The sequence below is a fragment of the Acromyrmex echinatior genome, chromosome 10 (genome assembly GCF_024713525.1).
Source record: "Acromyrmex echinatior isolate Ae372 chromosome 10, ASM2471352v2, whole genome shotgun sequence".
Taxonomy (NCBI): Eukaryota; Metazoa; Arthropoda; class Insecta; order Hymenoptera; family Formicidae; genus Acromyrmex; species Acromyrmex echinatior.
In genome coordinates, this window is record NC_141861.1 from 7,376,119 (window position 1) to 7,402,668 (window position 26,550).

At 36.6% G+C, this 26,550-nt stretch overlaps 1 protein-coding gene across 9 annotated transcripts in view; it reads left to right on the forward strand.

Annotated features, from left to right (window-relative positions):
• Nucleotides 1-4,241: 4,241 nt before the first annotated feature.
• Lar (tyrosine-protein phosphatase Lar) overlaps nucleotides 4,242-26,550 on the forward strand; it is a 468,166-nt gene continuing 445,857 nt past the window's right edge. For 8 of the 9 annotated variants that reach the window (XM_087410653.1, XM_087410661.1, XM_087410659.1 and 5 more), the window contains exon 1: nucleotides 20,048-20,691. The gene's annotated coding sequence lies outside the window, so the exon portion shown is untranslated. Of the gene's footprint in view, nucleotides 4,536-6,270; nucleotides 6,310-20,047; nucleotides 20,692-26,550 lie in introns of those variants that run through there. The other variant, XM_087410654.1, reaches the window with a different exon arrangement.

The following is a 26,550-nucleotide window of genomic DNA, read 5'->3' on the forward strand; positions in this document are numbered from 1 at the left end:
TGATTATTTAATAAAGCAAATCAACAAGATAACAATAAAAAATGAGCATAAAAGTTGTTAGATTACAATAAAAATATATATTTGAGATACAATATCACTCAATTCTTATATATTAAAACGTTTCGACTCACAGAGTCTTCTTCAGTAACAATATAATTAACCTAATAATCTAATCGCAAATTAAAATACGGAACTATTGTCATAATTGTATTATAAGCAACTAAAGTATTATCCCATCATGTTCGTAAGAGTATCGTCATAATGTTATAATATATACAATATAATTAAATCCTTGTTCAAGGGCGAGAATCACGTTAAGTCCAAAGAGAGAAGTCAAATGGTAAAAAATAGTCTGAGAAGAAAATTTATTAAAATTATGTAAGAATTGTGATGATTTTAATAAATTTTCTCGCCCTTGAACGAGGATTTAGTTATATCGTATATAACATTATGATGATACTCTTATGAACACGATAGGATAACACTTTAGTTGCTTATGATACAATTATGACATTAGTTCCATTTTTTAATTTGCGGTTAGATTATTAAGTTAATTGTAAGTGAAGACTCTGTGAGTCGAAACATTTTAATGTATAAGAATTGAATGACATTATATCTCAAATATAGTTTTTTGTTATCTTGTTATTTTATTCATGAAAAGTTACAAAAATCTAAAACTTCAAATCCAAATTAACTAAAAAAGAAAAATTATCGGATGTCAGAAATGGCACAGCATTTCTAGTGTAACGACATTGTATGCTCTGCTATTGGTAATAATAGATCATATAAACCCGCTCGAGCTGTTTACTTACAATGCTACGCTGTTACGCCGTTGTTATTATTGGGCATTACAAACGCACATTGCTTATGTTAATATTTTTGCGCGGAGAGTCGAATGAGCAGGTAATCGCACTCTTGTTGCTCCATATCTCGTCGCATTAGTCTTCACAACGTGGTTGCGACAAATACGGGAAAATTTCTAACGCTACAACTAAAGTTCATGTCACGCAAGTCACGCTACACATTGTGGATTGAATACGGATAGCCAACTGCAATTCACTGAGCCGAGCAAATTGAAGTAACTAATAATTCAAATTGTAAATTTTAGAATAGGTAATCCTCTATTTTTCTGATTGTAATACGTAGTATAGATCTAATCCAAATCAGCGATGCGTAGAATAATATGGACTTTCAGCATACAAATTTTTGTAAGATTGAGTTCAGACAAATCAAGTGTCAAACAGCGAGCAGCAAACAATAAAAAAATCAGTAACAATATTTTTTACGCTATTGAAATATTGACTCGTTGATTACGGTTTACTATTCCCCGTTTGACGCGTCTCACAGTCTGAACACATCCTAATAATTAATGAGTGAGTGTATATTTGTATAAAACAATTCAATTATAGAGAAACTCTATGAAGAAAATATGGTCTGGTTGGATTAAATAGTAATTCTGGTGGAAAATGGACGAATCAGAATTTTTTGATTAAATTCTATTAGAATTATTCTAGTTAGATAGCTAATATTCTGATTGGTATAATTATTCTGGTACGTAAAAATAAGAATTCTGGTAGATTTTACCAGAAATATTATATTAATCAGAATTCCGGTTATCAACTAAAATTCTAATAAATTTAATCAGAAAATTCAGATTCGTATCTATTTTCTTCTATTTTTCTTCTATTTTCCAACCAAAAATTTGTTTCAGTGAATGTTTTATAATGACCAAATTATTCTCAATGGCTAATTCTTACATTACAATTTTATGCTAACATAAATCTTAGAGTCTATCCGATAAAAACTTGCATAGTCACATAAATGTATGCATAAAGACAATTATCACATTTCTATCATAAGAACGCATGTAAAGTTTATGATCTAGATGTTAGCGTAAAATCTTAAACTAATATAAAGCCTTAAACACAAAGTACAGGCAATAGAAAATAGGGAATAAGAAACATCAACCTATCAGAAACCATGTATATTGAAATGCGTAGTTCCTGATATGTTAAAATCTATTATTTTCTGTTTCTATTGTCTGTGCTTAAGGTTTAAGAATTAGCCAATAAGCATATAGAACAATTCAACTAATCATAAAGCATTCATAGGGCAGAATCCATAGACATTGCTCAAGATGATCATATGCTAAAGCTTAGATGTTATGAATCAATCAGAGTCGCAATTTAGTATCTTAAGATATTGCTTCAGATGATCTTGAAATTAAGAACAAACTATGAATACCGATCATGGAATACTAGATGCATAATTGATTAATTTTTCTGTGAATATACAGCTTTGCAAGTTTGTTTAAATAAATCTAAATAAATTCTACGATTACCGCTATGAAAATTTGTGTGATTTGATAAACTTAAATTTATATATGTTAAGATCAAGGTACACAGAAAAACTTAAGCAGGAAAATGTAAGTGTTAAGGAAATCAACATGTTGGATTTGTTACTGCTTATGTTAGAGAATGGTTTACTTGCACAACTGTTGCAATTCCCAAATCACAGCAATTTCTGCGTAGAAAGTTCTTTTTTTCTAACACTATGTGTAATTGGCTCGTGTACAATTGATATACACCCTTTACATTTTGGCCTTACGGTTTCTACTGTGATTAACCGTGATAAAAATTCGCTTACTGTTTATTTTTTACTGCTTACATTTTTTTGTGTGCCATGACTCTTATTCTTTTCTCAAGACAATACGTCAATCTTATTTAAATCAAAGAAAAAGAATAGAGAACATTGATTTAACTTTAAAGATGTATGGGTGACACTTCAACTGTGTTAATTTGCATTTTAAACAATTTGCATTTTAAACAATTTGCATTTTAAACTATACTACATATATAAAAAATTGTGTTCAAAACATTCTCTTTTTATTGAACACATTTTTATAATTTAATTATTTTATTTATTGTTATTATTTTTATTGCTAAACTAAAATTTAAAAAACTATAACAAAAATTAAATTTTTTTTATGAGTATTTTAAAAATTCAAAATAACTTATGCAAAGTTTCATTACAATTCACTGATTAATCACAAAAATATAAAATAAATAAATATTTTGTTTATTTACTGGACAACTAGTTCATGCATTGCAACATAAAATTTTTACATAAAATAATTTTGGACATAATGTACTTATAATAAAAAGTTGAGATTTTTGTATAATACATTCACTTTGTATAATACATTTCTATACATTTTTATTAGAGCAAATTAAAAAAATAACTATTTCTTAAAATAATTTATCCAGATGGACTAAACTATCACCGTAAACTATCACCGAATATGTATTTTATTTTTAGATATTTAGAATAATATCTATAAATTTTCATAATTTTCTTATTAAGTTGAAATATCACCTATATACCCTTAATATAATTTTAATTTTATGCTGCATAACGTTAAAATAAGATTGTACGTCAAGAATATTTTAGTCTCGTCAGAAATACTTTTTGCGAAGGTAAAGTTAATCTACATTAGTGGAAACAGATAATAAGAACATACCTTTCGTGCTACGGATCGTTCAAGCGCATATAAAATTTATGTCTATAAATTTATAATGCACTAGATAAAGAATCAAATTACTGAACTGGCGAAAAGGCACGACATGTTAATTGCTAATGCATGATATATCTTTCGCGCAATATCGAGTTTTAATTGTATATTCTCAATTATCCGTTTTTTGAAATTAAATCATGAACTTGAATCGTGTCACGTCGTATGAACGAACTCACCTCTGCCATTTTTGAACTATTTTGGAGTCTTCGGTCAGTGGCGAAATGTCGCAGGAACAGGAAGGATCAGTAGAGAGATGAGCGGTCGTCGCAGCGCGTTCAATCAGTTAAATTCGGTCGTAATTAACTACACGGGACACTCGTCAACCGCACAGCGTAAATTCGGCGTATGGCGTATGTATATATGTACATCGGTGATTCGTTCGGGCACGTTTCTCGCTCAATTCATTCGATCGAAATCTGTCGCGCGAATCTAATCACAGTCGCGGCGATATCACATTTCTGATTATTCGTCGTCAGTCGTAATTTACTCGTGTTATTCGTGTTATAAGTTATAAGGCGGGATTAGTAATCGTATAAACTGCGAGCGTATTATTGTATCCGTTACAAACGCGGAGTATGAACAAAAGCGCATCACCGCACGAAGTTGGCCGCGATACCTTCGGTTTCGCCCGGCGCGATTGGCAACAGTAAACATCTGCCGTACGCGTTGTCGTGACGTCACGAGGTCACCGCGAACTTCGCGTCGGTTACAGTTTCACGCGCGTCACTTGTTTTTGCATTCTCGAATATTCTTTCGACGCATGAAGAAGTGGAATTTATGTGTCGGGAGTGTCGTTCGAAATTCCGGGCGATCGCCATGTTTCTTTGATTAATATATACGTGAATTTTGTCAGTTTTGTGCTGTGCTATGATATAATGTGCAACGAAGAATTGAGGAAGCATCTGAAAGGAGTCTGAGAGGAGGAGAAGGAGGCCTCGGGCAATGGCGGAATATCCGTGGGGTAAGCTTTGTTCGTTATCTTTTACTCGAAGATTTAATCATTAATCTCCGCGACGGTTATAAAAATGCATTTGAGTTGTTCCATGAAGATAGATCCAAGCCAAGCTAGAGATGAATTCGAGCTTGATTCGTGTTCGTGATATTGTCCAGTTTGAAATAAATTAATCAAATAAAAGAAAGAATTTTATTTTCGAGTCGAAGCGGATCTTGATGCTTAATAATATTTGTAGATTTAGAGAAAAGGAGACGGTTATGGATCTCTCATCTATATGTATATATGTAGGTGAGAGATTATGGAATATTATCGAGATATCTTGTGCAGTTTGTATAGTTTGCGTTACATTATGGAAACGATCGTCAAAATTATTTCTTCACAGTTCACAGTTTCTAATGGATGTTATAATGCTGCGTTCGAAAACGTCGTTCGGATGTTTCCTCGGATTCATCATCTTGTTCTTGTTTAACGTTAATATTAAACAAGGACAGATGACGAACGCAGCCAATATTGTCACTAGTATTTATTGCACTGTCGTAAAAGCTGCATTTCAGGCATTTTGCAGACAGCATATTGAGCATGTATTTGAAATACTTTTATTTAAAATATGATATTTGCAATATATATATACAAATGTATTTTATATTTCGTATTTCAGCGGAGCACATGAAAGTATTACGTATTTTGTATTTAAAGTCGAAAAATTGAAAGTTTTTTGTATTTTATATATATAATAATATAATATATACATATATATTTATATATATATAAATAGTCAAGTAAGTTCTTTTTATTGGGTTAATGCTAGATGCTTATTATATGTGGGTCAATCTGTAAAAATCTTAACTACAAATTAAAATGTAAGCCACTTATGAAATTACATCTACTCTGACATTACATAAAACTCAAAAAGTAAAAACTTGCATTAAATCAGATATAGAATGATTGCTGGTTAATATGCTTGATAAAGTTTAGTGAATATGCTGTTTAGCTGCTATTGAGATATGAATCGATCGACGTTTTTGATACGTATCTGAGAGTTGATTAAATTATTTGTCTTTAAATAAAAAAAAAAAAAAAATTATTTACATAACGAAAATTCTTCGAGAAAAAAGCATCAGGATTTTGTAAATAATTTCAAGTATATATCAGATCAAATCAATTCGGTATTTTTTCACAAATTCAATTCATATTTTTGCTTATAAATATGGATCATCTTCGACGTCAGTCTTATTTAAAATTCTTTCTTCCTTTAAAATGTTAACACGGTTCCGGTCAAACTTATATGAAGTGAAAAGTCTATGTTCTGTGATCACTGAATTTGACTGGTAAACCAATTTATGATTTCTCACTTAATTATCATTCTTAAGTTCTTAAGATTTTTGCGAATTCACTTGATCTAATTATGATGAGCATGTAATCAAGTAATTTCTATACATAATTCATCTTGTAAAGTGTTGGCTTTTATTAATATTACTTAATTTGCTTTCGTTAATTTGCTTTCTGTCTAATTTGCGTTGATTTTGAATATAATTCAAATTTATAATTATTCGAATTGTTTATATAAATATATTATTTATTTGTCCAAAGTTTGTAAATTTGTTTTAGAAGAGAAAAGAGAAAAAATTTTCCATAAAATTTCTGTTTAAAGTATGAACAAAATATTCAAAGCACGCAATTATTTTTGAGATATTAATTATTTTGAACGCTGTTATAATTTGAATATATTTGCATTTTACAGATTTATATTGCAACTCCGCCGCTGCGCGTCAATGTATTGGTAAGCACGAAATTATTGAAATACATATATTTATCTCTTCATTTATTGTGCATAGGAGAGCTATAAAATATATGCATATGATATAGATAATGTATTTCTTTTTTACTAAATATTTCATATTAAATTAGTAAAAATAAAATAAAAGATTCACGATCAAACATTGCCATAGTTTATGTTGAATTATAATGACGAAATTCACAATGATAAAAAAATTACGAGAAAGAGAGGAAGATTGCACTTGATAATATACGCGATATAATTAGAGCTCCTATGCACAAAACAAGTCTCAGCACAAAAGCCGTCTTTGCGTGCACGGTCAAACTGTCGTGACAGTAAAAATCGCGAAAAAAAATATTGCATGATGTCTGATAGAGGCTCGGCAAAGCACCGTAACAGTTCACGATAGGAAAGATAAAAGATAAAACTGCGTCGTAACAGTGCGCAAACTTGCAGTGCGAACTTTCGAAGATAAACTGCCTGATTCGCTGACGACTCTCAAAAACTTGCTTTGCAGCGTGTCTGTAACGATTGTTTTTCTGTAACGCAAACTCATCGCCATCGAACAGTCGATTTAGAATGACATACAAATATTTACTTTATAGAGTTCTGTCTTGTATTATATCCTGACATATATCTATCATAGAATTAAAAGAATTTTATTTTTTTAAACGGATTGAAACGTGTTTTTCTATGAGTTATATAATAAACTTGATCACAAGTCGTAATTAAAATAATTGAATCTTGTTTAATGCGAACTAATATCTCTTCAAAATTATTTAACAGAAAAATTTATATTATTACTTATTACAATTTTAATTATTATAATCTACAATGATAATTGTAATAATTGTAATAATATAAATTTCTGTAAAATAATTTTTATAGAAAGTAGCACATGAATGCCAAGAATTGTAACATCGCAATATTTTTGTACGTTAATTCTGCATTTACAATCTGAGTCTTTTTCACGAATGAAATTTTACTTTCAAAATTCTCAGAAATAAAGAACGATTTCCTAAAATATCTTATTAAGAAATTATTTGGCGTGTAATCAAATGTGTAATGAAATTGAGATATTGTAAAATACAATTTCTCCATATTTTTTGAAAGTTTAGAACGGTAAAAAAAACTTGGCCTCGCACAAACGGAGGGAATAAAAATATGATTGCAGACATGCTGCAATAAAATTATTCATTTTATGATTGAAAAATATCACACTTGCTCTGCCGTCCCTTTTTTGGCCAGCATAACAGCTTCCGCTTATAATGAGTTATTAATATTGATACGTCGGATTACATCGAAATACACTGCATCGCGTTCATTATCGATCGTATTTTTTAACGAGGTAATAAAATTAACGAACAAATGATAAATCCTGCTTTTAAGCTCGTTTCTTAGAAAGAGTATTCCGTTCGAATATAATGAACGTTCCACGTTATATTTATCGTCGTTCTAAATGCGTGCTTATCGGAAACGCAGCAAATTCTCATTGCACGAGCTCCGCGCATCGATCCACCCCATCCTTCTTAAAACTGTCTTAATCCTCCGTTAAACGCGGAGTAATAAACTCCATGGCGGTTCATTAAAGTGGACTTTATACTCTTTTTATTTTACTTAGCGCAATGTATACTAACGTTTACAGAAAATATCGTTCTTATCGGTATGTTTCATCACCTCGTTAATTCATATTGATTTTTCTAACTCGCATGGATTTTGATAAATAGCGTCATCTCGTAAATGGTTGAAAAACGTTTGCCGCACGTCTCTCGCTAAATCCATATAATTTAGATATTTTCCGAGATTCGCCTCTCTCTCCTCTCTATGCTATTATACAATGTTTGTGTCGTTTGTGAACTATACCAGTCGCTTCCACTTTCTGTCGACCCTTATTCCGGCTATTAATCTCTCTCCTAGGCAGTTCTGTGGAAATCCAATGCACCAAAACACGTCACCGAAAAAGTATACAATCGCAAGTTGTGCATAATGCTTCGTGCATTCTCGTCGTACATTTAATACCAGAACGACCAAACTGTTGATCCACGCTATAATGGTTGCATTTAATGTTAACACAAGAGAAGAATTATACGGTTATGTGTGGGGTTAGATATATAATGTATGAAATAATAAATGTATGGAAAACAACGGAATAATGCGACATTTCGTGACTTTCATTTTTTTACGCTGTCACTTAAATTGCTTCATAATCTAAAGTAATATCATGTGCGACGTAGCGCACGTTTTATATTTAAAATGATTAGTAAATCTGAAAATCGTAACGATTCGTAGTAAAGATGTCCGCGTTGAAGAAATAGAATTAAAACTTGAACGTGTTCTACAAGCCGATGCGCGTCGAGTTCGAATAAAAAAGTAAGGCGAGCGAGAGTTAAACCGGGGTTATATCGGACGGAATTAATTGAAGCACTTTAGAAGACTCTATCGTGTAGCAGTTTACATAAGAATGTTGCGCAACAAATGTTTCTTCAACGTAATAACATACCTAGTATTCTGAAGCAGCTTTATGCGCAGTCAATATAAAAGATATAATGTAATTCTTGATATCCGTGTTGCTTTCGATAAAAATTGTTTAACGAGAATCTCTAAAAAGCTTCGGAATATCAGATAGTTGAGGTACCATAAGAATACTCGGCCTTCAGATCAACGAAACGTTTTGCCAAATGGAGAAACTTTTTATCGCGAACAAGTTTTTATCTTCGTAATATTGAAAAACTGTTAAAAGCGAACTGCTTTTACTGATATTATGAAGTACAATTATACTAAACGTGAGATTTGATCGATCACTGACATTTAAGTTAAATAGAGATTTGTCGACCAGTTGTTAGAATGCTCACAATACGTTTTAGGGCCATTTGTTCCATCTTAAGATAAACAATGGCTGCGTTCAGCAGAGAAAACTAATCATTTGACTAATTAGTTAGCGCTTAGTGATTCTTCAATACGATTGATTCCTACACTTAGATTTAGCGTCTTTAGCGAAGAACTAGAGGTAAGAACCAATCATATTAAAAAATCATTAAGCGCTAATTGATTAATTTTCTCTGCTGAACGCAGCCTGTGTGATAATTTATGGATAAACAAAAGAATAAAAAAAGTAAAAAAGAGTATGAGAGAGTAAGAGAGTGAACTGAAGTTATCGATAGATAAAACAACTCAGCCTTAGTCTATTCTATGGAATTTTTTTATTTATATTCAAATTCATGTCAATAAATCGTCGAGTTATCTATCGTACGATCGATTTTCCTATCTGCGAGTTCCTAAATGCGAGAAAATGTCTTGCTAGTCACGTGTTCCAGCGATCGATATTTAATAGCGGCTGTCACGGTTAGGAATTCGATCGTAAAACTTTCATCTCAATGGCGCTGAACTCGCAAACTACGTTGAAGATTTTATCGTGTGACTGCAGGAGTGAGTATATATTTAGCAAGCGCGACATAAAAAGAGTTTGTCGGCAATTCTCGTCGATCTATTTTGTGACTACCTCGAGAGTGAATTAACTAACGCAAAATTTTCATTTAAATTGCGAATACACATACATTTGTATTAACAAGAACAAAGGTGGAATATGCTGGATCAACTACTTTCATCGATCTCTGTTATCGATAGTGCGTTACAAACGCTTCAATAGCTGTAGTCATGGAAGCTAAGGTCTAAAGCAAACATGATCAACGGCTCTCGGAGTGATACAGTGCACGGATTGTTCCTTGTGTACAGACACCTATTATCGTACGAAAGCAACAGACGTTAGATGGAGATAGATTAATTCAAATCTGTATTAATTAAGGCTACAACTTGTTTATAATTTACTAAACGAAATAAAGCGATACCAATATTTATATATTACTTATCATGTAATAACTTCGTGTTCATATTTATTTATAATAATTAAATTGATGAAACATTAATATTAATAACGAATAACAAAAACCGAACTCTGAGAAAGACAAAAAATTTCATTCTACTTTCAATTACTGCTGAAAAATTGCTTTCACATTTACATTATTTCAGTTTTTTGTAACGATATTGATTCTTTCCGGTATATCTGTAATATTGTATTTCGAAAAAATTATTAACCTTTTAAAACAATCATGTACACAATTTATTAATTAAACTATTTTATTAATTTGTTTTGTCAATTTCAGGAATTTCTGAAAAGAATTTTTATTAAAATGCTTGTTAAATGTGGGAGTGATATCTCCGTATTTCTATCTAATATTTCATTAATTTGTTCAAGAAAATATAAGAAAAGTATACTCTACGTATTTTAATAAAAATAACATGAAAATGATATAAAATATGACATCACTAAATAAAAATATGTAAGAGAAAGTAATTTATGATGTACCTATAATACATATAATAATCGATTATATCAAGAGAGAGAATGTTTACTTTATGAGAACATTCTACAATACAAGCTTTCCAAATCGGCCGTTTTACGTGAAACGACATAATAAAAGCTCACTACGGCACTAAGCCGCGAGGACAGACGCAGATTGAAATACGAGACGCCTCGGGACTAATCCGAAGCCGGTTAAGGGAATCGCGAGGGCACATCCGCGACAGATGCTCCCGCAAGCGCGAGAGTACAATACGTTCAGTCAGCACTTGCAAGCAAGCAGGAACGAGTCTCCTGCGCGACAGCTAGAACTGTATACGACAAAGCGTATAGAAATGGAGCCGGTTGGAAAGAGTACACTTTTGTATATTCGTGATATCTAGCAAAATTTGCGCGTTACATTTATTCGAATCTAAGCCTTAGAGTTAAATATAGGATAAGTGGAAGTGCGAATGTTGGAAATAGAAGAGATATCTGATGAATTTTGAAAGATGAATTTAAGAGGACAAAGAAGAGGAAAAAGATAAAACAAAAAGGGGTTATATGTGTATCGTAAATAGGAGAGGGGGAGGAGAGAGAAAGAGATTTTGTCCAATGCACCTCGCACGAAGAGCAATACGAGCAGTAGCTAAGAGGGATGCAAACGTCATGCTCGAGGCTGAAATACTAAAGTGAGCTTAAATGCGTTGCCATAGGGACCGGGGGTCGGGAATCAGCGGGGTAAGTAGATAGATATAGGACGCGAGGTTGGAAGACGGGGCGCGCACAAGTATGCCATGTGCATGACGACGACGACGACGAGATTCCCGTTGTACGCGCCGTCGCGTCTCTTTCCATTTCTTTCTTCCCCCCCCCCCCTCCGTTTCGCTATTTCATTCGAGGGATCTCCATAGGTTTCCTTTTCTCTTCCCCCGCAACATCCAGCGCACCACTTAACTGGCCGGAAGTAAGTGCAATCGAGATTTTCATGGATTCACGCGCGAAATTGAAACCCACCCCTTTCCGTGAGATCAACCGCGAATGCAGAGGTGCATTCTCACAAATTCAGAGTGTCAAGCACTTCCCCTCCCCTCTCCCCCTTTCGTCTTCGGTCGGGACGGATGCTCTTATACTTTTTACGAAGTATACGAAAGAGGAACGGCGAGAATGGCTGGATAGTCGTAGGAAAGTTCCCCTGGAAAGTGGATTCGCGCATGGTAGCGGAGCAACGGCTGTGAGAAACGGAACGTACTTCGTCGTACGTCGTTATTTGGTCGGGTTATATGAATTTAAATTTATCCAAAGTGTCGCGCGCACGCGAATAAATTACCGAGCGAGAAGCGGAGCGTCCATTATAGCTTCTCTCCTGACGAGGAATGAAATGAATGGTGGGAGCTCGCGAGGTCGCCATGATTACGGACTGCTTTGAAAAATTTTCTGCTAGACGCAACCGAGGAGGCAGGAAATGTAGACGATTCGAAGAGAATATTTTATCGGAAAGAAAGACTCGCGGTGGGGAAAGAATCGGGGGAGAAGATATTGGTAGGAACGATCCACACGGGCTTTACAAAGCCTTTTGTAAACGAGTTCATGTAAAAGAGTGAGAGATATGGAAAAAGAAAAACGGGGAGTCTTGCCGAATTTTGCTACGCCCTAAATACGTCCAATACGTAACATTTGCATTTGTACGCAGGTATGGCACGTGTAAGTCTTCTTGTATATCTCGCAGGTGCATTTCCGCAACGGATGCACCGGCGTGAAAGAACTCTTGGAAATCTTTAGTAAATCCGTTGATATCGAAGCAGGAACATCCTCGCGACACATCAAACTCCAATAAATTCCCTTTATTCTCGCGCGATATCGAGACGTCAAAATATCATTCGCGACACAATTTTGTTACAATATTTTTTGGACTTTATTTCATTTAAATGCACAAAATGAATCGCTTTTCTTGTCAAACTGAAACTTTTTTTAGGGTTAGAAAGTTATCGACGCAGATACGAAAGATAAAGATAAATTTGAGAAGAGAAACTTGGTACATACATTGTGTGTCCAAGTTTTTTTATCGTTCTCATTCTAAAAGTTTTTCGAAATGAAAAGTTACATTTTTACCAAGTTTCTCGTGGATGCTAATTCTGTCTTGCTTTACTTGTTTTTTTTTATATATCTAAAAACTCTCGTTTATACGTGAAAATCACGTCGATTCAAAAATTACGACCGCACACGATGCGACATAATGAACGTGAGCACAAAGTGATAAACAAGCGAGTGCAATTCTTGTACCATATTCTGCCACACTTGCGTTTCTCAATTTCTGTAAAGTAAAATGTAGGAACAGAGGATATTTATTCCTGTCTCGAGCCGACGCGACGACTCGAACACGGGCATCTCGCGGCCGTTTATTATTTGCAACGTAAGCCGTCGCACGTCCGTAACAATACTTCGTAAGTCCGTAATTTGCATCTCGTTCCGGATGTATTCCGTGTCGTCTGCTACGTATCAGCTCCGGGAGACTGTGCCGTCATTAAACGAGTTTTCCCCGCGTGCGTTTCCCTCTTCCGTTCATGCGACGCCTTTCCGCCTGTCCGAGCTTTCCTGAACGTTTTTCTTTGTGTTTGCTTCGGGCGGCTTGTCGGCTCCCGGGAAAGATAAAAATTTTCCGTATTCTTGCCACGATCAACTTGGTCAGAATTACGAAGGACACAACAAACCGACGAAGGTGACATCGCAACCGCAACACCGCGAGATAAAAGCCGCGACGAGGAATACTTTATTAAATCCGGACCCGTCTGTCGTGAATGAAAAGAGCAGAGATCCTCTGTGAAAGCAAGACTATAAAAGGACGAGGTCGACGGCAAATCGTCCTTCTCGTTACTTAGAACGCGGGTTGATGACCGCAGAATGGAAGGAGCAGGCGAAGGTGAGAAGCTCGGCATCATGGTTACTTCGTTAACCCTTTGCGCATAGTCCAGCTACATTCAGGCACGCCGTAACGAAATTTAGCACGGTCGTCGAGGGTGGAAATAGTCGCAGATATAATATAGAGACAAATAGACGTAGACATATGAAAGTTATTTAAACCGATGAAGTTGTGTTTTAGTCATTCATGTAAGAAATCTATTAAGTAGCATCTACAATGAGATTTTAAGACGTAAAACTTTGGTTTTAAACCTTAAGCTTTTAACCTCGTAAGAAATTGATTAATCACAGTCGAATGTGAGGAAACTAATCGACTATGATTGGCCAATTTTTTAAGCTTAAAAATTTACGCCTTAAAATCTCATTGTAGACGTCGTTTTAAGAATCTGTGCAAGAATCTGTGTTTCTCTTAAAGCTTAAGTTTCACGCTTAAAATCTCATTATAGACATATCTTTAAACTGATGAAGATATTTTTTTAATTATTTTTCTTGTAATTGTTTCTATCCTCAACGCAATTTGTTCAATAACTGATGTATACTGTAGAAAACAGGCACATATATCGTATATAATTTTATCCCCGTTATAAATTAAATTAACATGCATTACACGCGACTTACGTGGAACAAAAGTCAAATCAGGGTTACTAAACAAAAGATGCAAGATTTTCAACGCGCCAGTCGTTTCGAAGCGTCCTCGGGTACGCTTCAAGAAAGAGAGTGGCGTTGTCGAGGGTGTAAGCCTGCTGAAAGGGTGGCTAGTGAGGAAGAGAAAGAGAGGAAAAAAGCGAGGGAAGGGGAGCTTTGCGAGCTTTTACCGCGTCATCCGGTCGGCCGGTGCGACGACGGTGACTCGTCTCGACCGCCTTTTTTTCGAGTGTACTTCAGCGCATATTTTCACGTTTTCAACACCGTTGCGCGTAACTTCTGTCCCTTCTCTCGGCATTCCGTCCTTTGCCACCCTTTTCGATCCATCATATCGCCTCCCTGCTCGCTCTTTCACCCTGTCGATAGCGGGTTGCAAAAGCGAGCGTCGAGGCCCTCGCAACGAGGGACAGAGGGTGCACGATCGCGACTGCCGTAGGGAAACCGGGGGAACCAGACCAGCTGCAATACCGCGATACACAAACTTATTGGCGAAACTCGCGAAACTTGTGCGAGGCTTTTGGAATTCCAAGATGGCGCGTATATCCGCATAGCAGATTAACCTGAGAATACCTTTGGTAGATCGAAAGACGAGGGCGAGATGGAGAGAAGGAGAGAAAGGGAAAGAAGGGAAGCTCTCTTGAAGATGTTACAGACGAAAAAGAAAATGCTGACAAAAATTCATAACACGCAGTATAATCCCAGTATTGTGCAGTATTGTGCTCGCAATATTAGCAAATACGATTATGGTAAAAAATATTCCTTGCTGTTCCAAGTGTCAAAAATAATACAATAGCATGTGTAGGAATTATTAAAAAAAAAAAAAACAAAGAAGAATTTGGAAAATTGTACATTAATTTCTGTTTCTCGCTTATAGGAAGGATTGTATAAATTTAATATTCAGTATTTTTCTACGCTACCTGCGGGTTAAAATTTAATTTCAATTTTATAAATAATTATGGTAAATAGACAACTATATAATTTAGCTTAATCTTTCTCTCTCTATTTCTCTTTCCCTATCGTAATCGTACGCATGAGAAACAACTGTGCTGGAGGAAAGCAACGGATTTCCTCGTTGAAATTCGTTCGGAGAGTTGTTCCACTCGTAAATGGCATTGCTTAATTAGGTCGACCGTGTGACAATTCGGTGCAATGGGATTCGAGCTCGACAACGATAATGGATGGTATTAATTATAAATGTCGTACCGTCATAAATATTCACAAAACAAGCAAGTATTTTTGTATTTTCCACCCACGGTCATCTCACGGTATAAAATACAAATTAAACACTACTTTATTATTAATACCTTGACGTTGCAGAATAAGCTTACGACAATTACGCAGATTGAATTGTGTTATAATCAAATTTTCGGAGAAAATTAGTATTTTTCTTTGCCTGTTTACGTACGATTTCAATTTCACTTTATATTACATTTGAAATCAATTACGCGCAAATTGACTTGCACATTTTTTTTTTCTATTAGTTTTAGTCGTCCTCGTTACTTTTTGCTGTTCAGCAATCGATCGATTTTCTTGATAAGAAATTGCAAATTTGAGATTCACAGCGTTTAACTCTTCGCGCTCTGCTCGAGGTCTCTTTGAAAAAAACGGCGATAAAGAAGCCGCTCAGTTCGCAACTTGGTAGCTGCGAGCTACTTGTTACGAACACTCCTTTATGAGAGACGATGAAGAGGGGAGAAAGGACGATGAACGATGTAGAAAACGCGGGTAGTTGTGCAGGAATGAGATAGAGAAAAAGGAAAAGTCTTGAGGCAGAGATGTATAGCGTACTGACGATCGTAAATTCGTCGCGCGGATCGAAAACTATCGGAGAAAAAAAGTGGACGATGTATCCCCAGCACATCGTGGATATTCGCATTTCCTTAACTGATCGTTGTAACAGCCGACAATGCAGTAGAGTACAAATCGACATGTAAATCGATCTCTTTATTCGCAGCGGCTGTTAAATGAGTGCTGTAAGTGACGGCTTTGCTAATACGGTGACAAAGAGAAAAGCGGGGACATGTAGCATTATTACTAAATACAAATGCGTCGAAATAATGACTGTTTCTCTTTGACGGTGTCGAATTTGCAAAAACAATTATTTTCTGTGTGATATTAGAGAACGCAAATTATATTTATTTTAATTGAAATTAAAATAAATAATATCGAATTGTTTAATGGCAATATTTCATTATTCATTCATGCAGAATGACGATAAAATCTTGCGAAGCAATTGCGACATTTTTCCGAGAAACAGTTAATGTATTAAAACAGGTAACGTTACGAAGGCTTCAATTTAATCGGACAGCACGAACGAACGTAATATCGAATCGTCAAGTTGATTGCGCCGATTCCGGACCATAATGATCTCATCCTGTCTGAGGATCGTGAAAAGCTCCTTGACTCGTTGATGGCCGTATATATGTCATTCTCCGCGGCTTGTGTTCGTATATGTCACTCTCCACCCTGTGATACGTCAAGCGGGAGGGCGAGGGCGAGGGCGTAACCGCTAGAAAATAGGAAGTCGTTTCCTTTCTCGGCGAGACTTGTCGCCTGCCGTTTGTTGATCTTGTCTTTAACCCCTCGCACTGAGTATCTTGAGCGAAATGCTAGGAATCCTTTCGGAGCTACGGATTGCGATTATGGAGTCGACGGAAATGGATTTGCTAGGCCCAGATGAAAAGCTGCCGGCAAAGTGATCGAGCTTTTCTCGTGATCTCGCAGGTCGAGTTTCCTTCCCACTGAGAGATCTCGCGGGGCTAGACGGATCTCGGAAAATGCGTTCTGTCACTTATTTCATACGCTATATACGCCGTGCATAAAGCGCTACATTTCGAATATGTAATTTTGCAGACGCAATTGTACGTTATATACGAGTAGGTACGGTTAATTGCGATCCCTAGATAAAATGCTGGAAGATGCATGGTTACTTTCAACAGAGAACTTGAAAGAATTAAGCAGTCGTTAGCGAAGGTAGGGTAGGCGATTAACTACTTTTAGCATGAGATACAAACTATGTTTTCACTGTGTTTTTCTCGGCGTGCTATTTTCAGTCTCTCCTGGTGTATAAAATGTATAATAAAGGCGTTCGATGGACATTCAACTTTGTGCAATATTCTCTTGAGATGAGAGCTCCTCTCCTCTACTTTGATAGAAAAACGAATAAAATTTTCCGGCATGTTAATGAGTTCGCTCACCGTCGGCGTTTTAATTTAATATTAGCTGTTTTCTCTCGATTTTTGTACTAGCGTCGTTTTTCTGCGCTCTACAGCTTAATTCTGTTTCCTCAAATATACGACGATGATAATCCGAAGGCGTGTAGAAATTTAATCGCGCAGTCCTCGCGGACATTGGGTAATTGCTGTGCTGGCTTTTTATGCGAGATAAATGCGATTGAAAGATTCTCTTTCGTGAAACCGCCGTTATATCCTCGAGTTAAATCTTTAATCAAAGTCGCAAAGACGGCGGCGTCGTCTTCTTTTCCGCTGAAGCCCATATTCACGAAGGGGGATTCAAAGCTTCGTTCCTTCAAGGCTTTCGGTGAGCTCGAAGGAAATGGGTTTGCTAACCCACGCCGGCAAGATGTCTACGGCGACTGAATACAAGCTTCGTACGTATTATATAGATATATATATATATATATGTATATATAGATATATATATATACGAAATGATCGAGTTCCTTTGCGGCTTCTGGGATTCCTTTCTCCAGACGGGTGTCGAGTTCACCCGTCCATCCGGCGCTTCAGAAACTTCCCCTGCATCATTCACGATCGAGGACAAGGAAAGTTCGTTTTGCCATGAGAAAGCGTGCCAAAAACTCTGCGACACGCGTCGCGACGTTGAAGTTTAATCCGTGATCGACAGCCCGCAACGAACAGCTTTTCTCTCAGTATTGTTCTCGCGCACGTAGAGATACGTCATTTTCCTGCAATGAAATTTTCACGTTTGCAATATCAGTTTATCCTCTTTACAGTATACTACTGTTACTGTTATAGAATACGTATATATATATATATATATATATATATATATATATATATATATATATATCGTATAAATGTGATATTATTATCTCTCAATCTTTGTTATATTGTGTTCCATATAAATTGTCTATTGAAAATAAGAATTTAATGCTAATTTATGTAATATACATTCAAAAATATTTGTAAAATATATCATTAAAGTACATTTATCGTTACGGGTATTGATAAGTGCGAATTATATTATTTAAAAATTTTTGCATTCTATAGCAATGCAATATTATATATTTTATAACCAGACATAATATTATAATTGATTTTATAACCGATAAAATTAATTAATTAATTACGATATAATAAAATTTTTTTCAACATAACGTTTCGTGCAGATTTATATCGTACACATAGACATTTCTATTATATATTGTAGATACTTTTGCAGCATGTTCATTACAACTTATATGAGAAATTTAGAAGCTATTTCCATTTTAATTTATTCTCCTTAACTTATCTTTATTGCATTACATAGCGTGAAATTTGATATAAAATGAGGGGTTCTTACGAAATATGGCAAAGTAGGGTTTATAACATAATAATATCTCAAGATATATATATTATCCTACGTACTTTACGTACACGATTCGCAAATGCGTCTTCCTAATCAAAATTAATGTATGCTGAGAAAAAGACTAAAGAGAAAAATGCAGATTACATCGTTCTACGAAAATTTCGTTCATTAATTTTACATCGTTTTTCTTAGGGGCGAAGATTTGTCGTGCTTTTATGGAAAATTTTCGTAAAGCCAGATGTTCGAGATGCATAGAATGTAACGTCGCTCTTTGCGTAAGGGAGGAATTGCATAATCTAATCTCGACCATCGAACGATTCTGCGCGTTGACTTCGAATTCATCCATAAAACGACGTAGAGGTCGACTATAGTGTATAACTTTTTTTTTCATTTTATTCTCTACGTATAGCGTAGAGAAAACGAGGGAGAAAAAGAAAGAGCGAGAGGGGGGGGGGGGGGAGAGAATGTACCGCACGCGCGTGCTCCTTTATCTGGTAAACTCAAAGTATGCTTGTTATTAAAACGGTATACTTGGTTCGATGACATACTCGAGCGTCGACGATGGCTCGTAACTCGGAGACGATCTTTTCGGCAAAATTATAGAAGCGCGATGAAATTCTTCAGCCGTGTACTTGTTGCCGTGTCAGTTGACGCAGTATTTTAAATTAAAATTGCCGTCGCTGTTTTATAGCGAACGGTGTTTTTATCGAAAATATGAGGCGATTGTGTAGTCGCGACAAAATGCATTGTCGATGGGACGCAACGCCGGCCCGCTGCTTGTTTCAGCGAAACGTGAGTTTTCCTTCGTTGCGAGTTCACACTACTGCTAGGTCGTTATTTCGTGCCTCGTTTTCGAGAATAAGAAGAGGAAGCAAAGAAGAAGAAAAGAGAGAAAAAAGAAATCAAGTGACTCGTGCAAAAACGAGCCGCTTGCCATTTTACCGCGCCGCGCCGAGAAAAAGGAGTTTGCAACGAGTTGCCGGCACCGCTTTCCCGTATCTTTACGGCCACGCCGGGGTCGGCAATCGAATTTAGGGGTAGAAAACGAACGCGCGCGCGCGCGCGCGCGTGCGAAGGATTGCGTCCGAAAGCCGACCCTTCCGCAGTGCGAAGTGCAGACGGAACTGCCATGAAGGGACAATTCTTTCTTAACGGGGTAGGATTTTCTTGACCACCCCGTATAGGCATTCGTGTGATATATATATATATATATATATATATATATGAAGCGACGTGCCGTACACACACAGGCCAAGCGACAAAATGCGGAGCATGCGCTCGAGCATCCACGAGTGTACGACCGTGGCTTTCGGATTCAGTTTAACCCCCGGCCTCAGCAGGGGTAGAACGCGTTTCAGCACCGTCCAGCAACGTGGGTTTATCGTACAGCTTATCGTTCGTCCCAGCGAAGCTTCGCTTCTCTTCGTCATCTCTTTCTCTCTGCCTACTACTCCGTTTACCGTCACAGAGTCGCGTTGAGTAGAACGAGTCAATGACGAATCAGGCGCAACGCCCAAGTAGATATTCGTATGTCTGATTCGAACAGTCGTCGCGATGAGAGTTTAAACGCTTAAACGGGAACTATAATTCTCGATCTATTGCATCGAATTGCGTCTATGTCGTCCTGCGACGTGATTTCGCGAGTGAACGATTCCCGGCCGGTCGGCCAGAAGTGGGCCAAAATATCCCGCGTCTCGACGAGACAGTCAGCGTGAGACGGAGTGAGATAAAAGGCAATCATTTCCGCGTCTGCTATTGTGGTGCTGGTGCTGGTTGTTGATAGCAATAATAGTAGTAGTAGTGGGTTCTAACGTGGTGGTAGTAGTGGTGGCACACGTGAACACTCGACGGCGTATACAGCGTGGAAAAATGCGGTGAACCACCATTCCCCGCCGCGCTCTGCGAAGCATTCCTCAAGCAGCTCGCCCATTCAGGTGAGTGCGAGAGATATTCCTTTTTCCGCACCCTTCTCAACGTTTCCCGTGAGAGCATTTTTCTTCTCGTATCCGAGACGTGGCAATAATTGCATACCGAGATGACGTCGCTTCGACGAACGCACGATGATGCCCTGATCGACCAACTCGTGGTGGTATTTTCATCGCTATTTCGCGATTTCGGAGTAATATATTGATGTTAAATATATAGATACAATTTATATAGAAAGGCAAACAAAAAAAAACTGATGCTCAAAGGCTGGGTTTGATGTATTTTGGAAATATTTTTAAATTGCAAATATGACAGCTGAGAGAGTGAGTTTATATACAAGTAATTAAAGTGAAATGAATATTAACATCCATTAATAAATATAAAATATGATGTTTAATATGTAATGTGAGTTTACATTGGTTAAATTGCTGCTCATACATTTGATTCCCGTAATGTTTGTAAATGAACATGTATAGCTTTCAATTGAGGCGCCACGTGTGGCATTTCATCGTGATCGTTTTTTGCGTAAAAATAATCATTAATGATGCGAACGCTACAACGCGATGACCGTTCTTAAGGCACGTTTATAGACTAGATATAAAAATAGATATAAAAATACGTTTAGCACATCAATGGTTAGCGAACGTTGTAACGATCGATTTTGTCGAGGCGTGACTGTCGATTCAGGTCGTTGCGCGAGTATAGTATTTTTAACGACGGTACAATGAACTCTCGGGTTCATAATACACGAGGACCGCGATTAAAAGCCGGATTTCTCTGTATAGTCATACAAAACGTGCACGGTTACTTTCTAACTCGTGAATAAGGTCCGTTCGCGCGTTCAACGTACAATCCGATTACGTTTGAAGCCAGGCGACGATCGATCGAGAACGACGATAATCTAAGCTTTTAGCTTGGCGAGACTTTTCTCGTGAACGTCAAAAGCGATTGTATCAAAAATTTAAGTCGTAGGTAACTTCTCTCCAACGCTCCGAAGATTTAACTTCGAGCGTATTATTGTGTGTTTGTATTCGTAACGCCAGTCGAGTATCTATTTAAAGTAATCTCTTTTTAGATACATTACATATAGACGACAATGGCGATCGTGAGGATTCGTAATAATTTCGCAATTATCTTCGGCGAACGGAGAACATGGCATTTGATATTCCAATGAACTTGCGTTCATGCCACATTGCTGTTATCGTATAATTTTATTGCGTAAGCTCAGAATCCTTTAATTATTATGTCTCGACGGTGGATTTAGTTACTTACTCTTATTTTAGATGAAAGATTTTATTTTTTTCCCTATCCCGTAAAAGATACCGATTTATTGTAGTCGTCAGCTATCTTTTCGAGACTATATAACTCATACAGCGTCTAATAAATTGATACGTTGAGTCTAAGAAATTCCTTTGCATGCAACTGTTAAATAAAATGAAAAATAGAGACATTAATACGCCAAGAGACAAAATTTTCAAACTAACGTGTACTATCTTTATCTGCTTTATTCGGATCCGGCTGTGATAAATCTGCGTAAAGCTTAAGCTATTTTCGTTTAATATTTATGCATAATATGCGTTATTACCAAGCGTCGAAATTCGAGATTACGTTTCTCTACTTGAAATAGCGAATTCCGTTTATGCATTCAGACATGTGTTGTATCTTCTTCCTGAAGATAATAAACTTTGACGTTGATAGGATCATACATGAATTAAATTGTTAGGATAACGTATCAATGATAAACTGAAAAGAATTAGGATTAAGATAATTGTGCAAGACGTACCGTATAAATATTATTTTTCAACAGAATAATATTTAGTTAGCCTTCGTAAAGAAAACAATTTTACTCATGCTTAATTATATTTAGTTCATCTTTAAAAAACATTCGTACTACTCTTATTCTTTAAATCCCTCAATTTAACTTTTGCAACTTTAACTCCTCGCTAATACTGGCTTCGCACTCAGGTGGGTATATAGCTCGTTAGAGCAGAAGATTAAAGCACGTGTGTATACGTACACGGTACAAATAACTGATCATCTCAGTGGAGCGTTTACGTTTCCGCACCTAATTATGCTTCCCGTTTGCCTTGAGTAGTAGCTTACGAATATTCGAGGTATTAGCAAAGATTACGGAGGTGAGGTACTAGTTTGATCTACGAAAGTACGCACGGTATACACTCGTCTCCTGCCGCGTGCACGAGCGAACAAAGTACCAGGTGTACTGAGAATCCTCCTCTGGCAATAAGTTACGAAACTTTACTTCTCTGATCCCTCCGGCGGTTTTCCACAGATACGACTATTTCAGTACTTGCCTAACCTCCTTCGTTTCGGGAAAATGTCATATTTCTACATCATTCCGTGACACACAGTGTTTTTTGATCCTGAATTAAATTTGACGTATGTTATGAGAGGAATCTAGAGAATTTCAAATCAATATTTTTAATTGTCAGATTATTAAATTTGTCACTGATAAATTCTCGATATTATTTTATTTGTAAAATGATGATTAAGTTAAATTATGAAAGATATCTTAAGATATCTTAAAAAGTATTTAAATCATGTTTAAAAAATTAATATCGTTTAAACATTAGGAACGAAAATATACACGGAAAGAACGATTTTGCTGAAATATCTAAAAATGTAAGCAAACATAGATCTGAAAATATTAAATCGTCAAAATAATTATATATTCAAGAATGATGAATAATGCTGTAAGAAATTTTGACATTCTACCAACCAGTTAGAACGTCCTACATAATTATTTGATAGTCCAAAAGAATTATTTTTATATCTGTATCTAGCAAAATTTTTAGATATCTCAGCAAAACCGTTTTTCCCGTGTAGTAACTGCTATAACGAACTGTAGGTTGCACCTGCGAAAGTGTATTAAGATCTCGTTTTCCTCGTTTATGCTTGCCTGATTCGTAATTGCCATATTTATCAGAAGCAATGTCCATCACTAATTGCCTCCAAGCGTGAGATTTTGCCTCAGGAAATTACAGTTTGACTGAAGCCGTTATTATGTTTCGAATGTGTTGTATTTGATGGAATTACCAATCGCTTTGCTACATTCTCTATATAACCTTGCTTTATGCAGATCGATTATAAAGATATAATAATGTGAGGAAATATTATGTGTCCCAAAATCCAGTTGTACGACAGAAGAAGGTCGACAATTTGTCAATATTATATTAGAATATGAAACATTGCAATGAAATATTTTTGATCAACTTCAAAAGTACGATTAATTTCGAATAATAGTCGTATACCGGAATTACTTGAGAGGAAATGAATAGACAGATGTCATTCGTGTTCGTTTTATTTCACTGCGTAGGATTTGCGCGTGTAGGCAGTATTTCCTCTCATATCATCGACGACATTGATATTGATTGTGAGACCCACCCACACGTTCTCCTTCTATTACTGTTCGATACTCGATGGAATAAATAAAAACGTGCAATTTCAGGTCCAGTATCTCCTCTCGTAGATATCGAATTTATTTGTATTTGTGAGGTGATAGATATTACTGAAATTTGAAGACAACTTTGTCATTATTGAATATACGATAATTTCGACTAACGCTTCTCGTATTTTATTTCATACTTTCTCTTATTTAACAATACCTTTATATTAACGAACTTTATTATAGTAACTATAGAAGCGAAATTATAATACTCGTCCATACGGTTACTCAGCTGGACAGCTATGGCCCGCTTATCAATTCTCTCGAAATGTAACCCGAAATTCCAATAATTTCAATTAGACGGACAATTTTCGAAATTGCTAGTATTCCGGATAATTTGAATCTAATAACAAGATCTTGAATTATTCAAGATATATTGATTAAAATAAATAAATATATATATTAATCAATCAGTTTTAGACTGCTGTGGATGTAGAAAATACATAAGAAATTAATTAAAATGTTACTATATTTTTCCTCCATAAATAAATATGATATTACTTCGAAATATATGGTTTCTTCTAACATTTCTCTAACATTTTTATTTTTAATCCTTCAGTCTTTTTTTAGTGTCATTCTATTACAGCGTTCTTTTAAAGAGCTGGCTGCAATCTCGTTAAATGTCGCATGGATTAATAACGCACATGTAGTCTCTCACGCTTTACGCGCTAACTTTGCTACGCTCTCTGATGACATTAATCTCATCGACGCGGTGGTGATTATATCTGGCGATTACGATCGATGAACATATTCGTCATGGCGGCTTAAGTGTGTACGGTGTCAGTTAGTTGTCATTAAATTCTCACTTTAAACGTTTTTTGTCCAGTTACAATTTCGATCTCGCAGAATATTGATTAATCTGTATTTATAGTCGTTATTATTTATAACTATTATTTTTAACCGTAATATTGCACAACTTTCTCCATTTTATCTGCGATACTGTCGTACAAAGCAAAAATTCATAACGGAACAAACATTATGCGATGTACATTTGAACTTCGATATAACATCGCTTACTATGTCATTATAATAAGAGTACGAAAAATACGTGCAAGAAAAACATTTTTTGATACATATATCGATTCGCACTTTTAATAGTTATATTGATAAATATTTAGCTAAGCCCTTAATATTTCTGTGCTCGTTGTATATATTTGTTTTTACCTCTCTCTGCTATCGCGCTTATAACATTAAATTGAATCGGACGGTGATATAATCGATAGATCGAAACAGCGTTTAACACGAAGCTCAAGTTTCGATCGTTAACGGCGTTTTACGGCGTTTAACAAATGCCGGGGGCGCCGAACTGCGAGGCTTGATGACGTCGATGGTGCGGGTGCGACATTAATCTCATCGACAGGACGTTGAGGGTGATTATGGATGGTAGAGAGGCTCGTTCAGCGTCCCAATGGTGTGCAGGATGGCAACGTTATACGCCGTTTCGCCGGAGGGATTCGCGGCGCGGACGATAACGTTTGCGGGAAGGGACTGCGGCTCTTGACGGAGGGAACGAACCGTGCCATGATATTCCGAAAGAGCAAGAGAGAAAGAGAGAGAGAGAGAGAGAGAGAGAGAGAGAGAGAGAGAGAGAGAGAGAGAGGGGGGGGGGGAGGGGTGTGTAGGAGGACGTGAGTGAATGTGCGTACGTGTGCGTTCCGCACGTTGCGCTTGTACGCTCTCAGCACACCGCAAATAGTTTCAGGAATCTCTAGCATGTGTTGCGAACGCGGTGATATGATTTAGGAATCGCTTCCTGCACGAGCCATATCCAGATCCTGCCTGGGATTTGCCTGCCACGCAGTAGGCGTTGCGTCCCTTCGAAATGGTCCTCCGAAACGGACGCCATAGCCACCACCGACGCTGCGTTCCGATGGCGTTACTCCGTGGCACGATAGCGCTGCCTAAGATTTACCGAGCTTACGTGACCTTCCGTCCACGAAATTAGGCCGATTCATCATATCTCGACTGAATACCGAGATAGACAGAAAGAGAGAGAGGGGGGTGGGGAGGAGAGAGAGAGAGAGAGAGAGAGGAGAGGAGAGGGAGAAACTCGTATTTGCTCTATTCAGAGACTGCGTTCGCGGTTGAGTTGACGTCTCTCGCCACAAGGCGTATTCTACCCACGGGACATATCGATCATCTCATGATATATCACCTCTTCGCCACCGTGCTCTGCATGTGATCGCCTTGGTGTCTGAAGGAGGGTTTGGACGTCAGACGCAATCGGTCCAATTATCATACGCGATAGGCCAGCGAACTGCTTTGATCATAACGTTTTGCCTTCTTGTTATCGGCGTGAAGATCGGATCGAGTGATATCTCTTCTCGCTTCGTGATGACGTAAAACACACTTCGATGTTCTCGTTCCTATTATTGAAAAGAACGTATTGACGCAACGCTTTGAC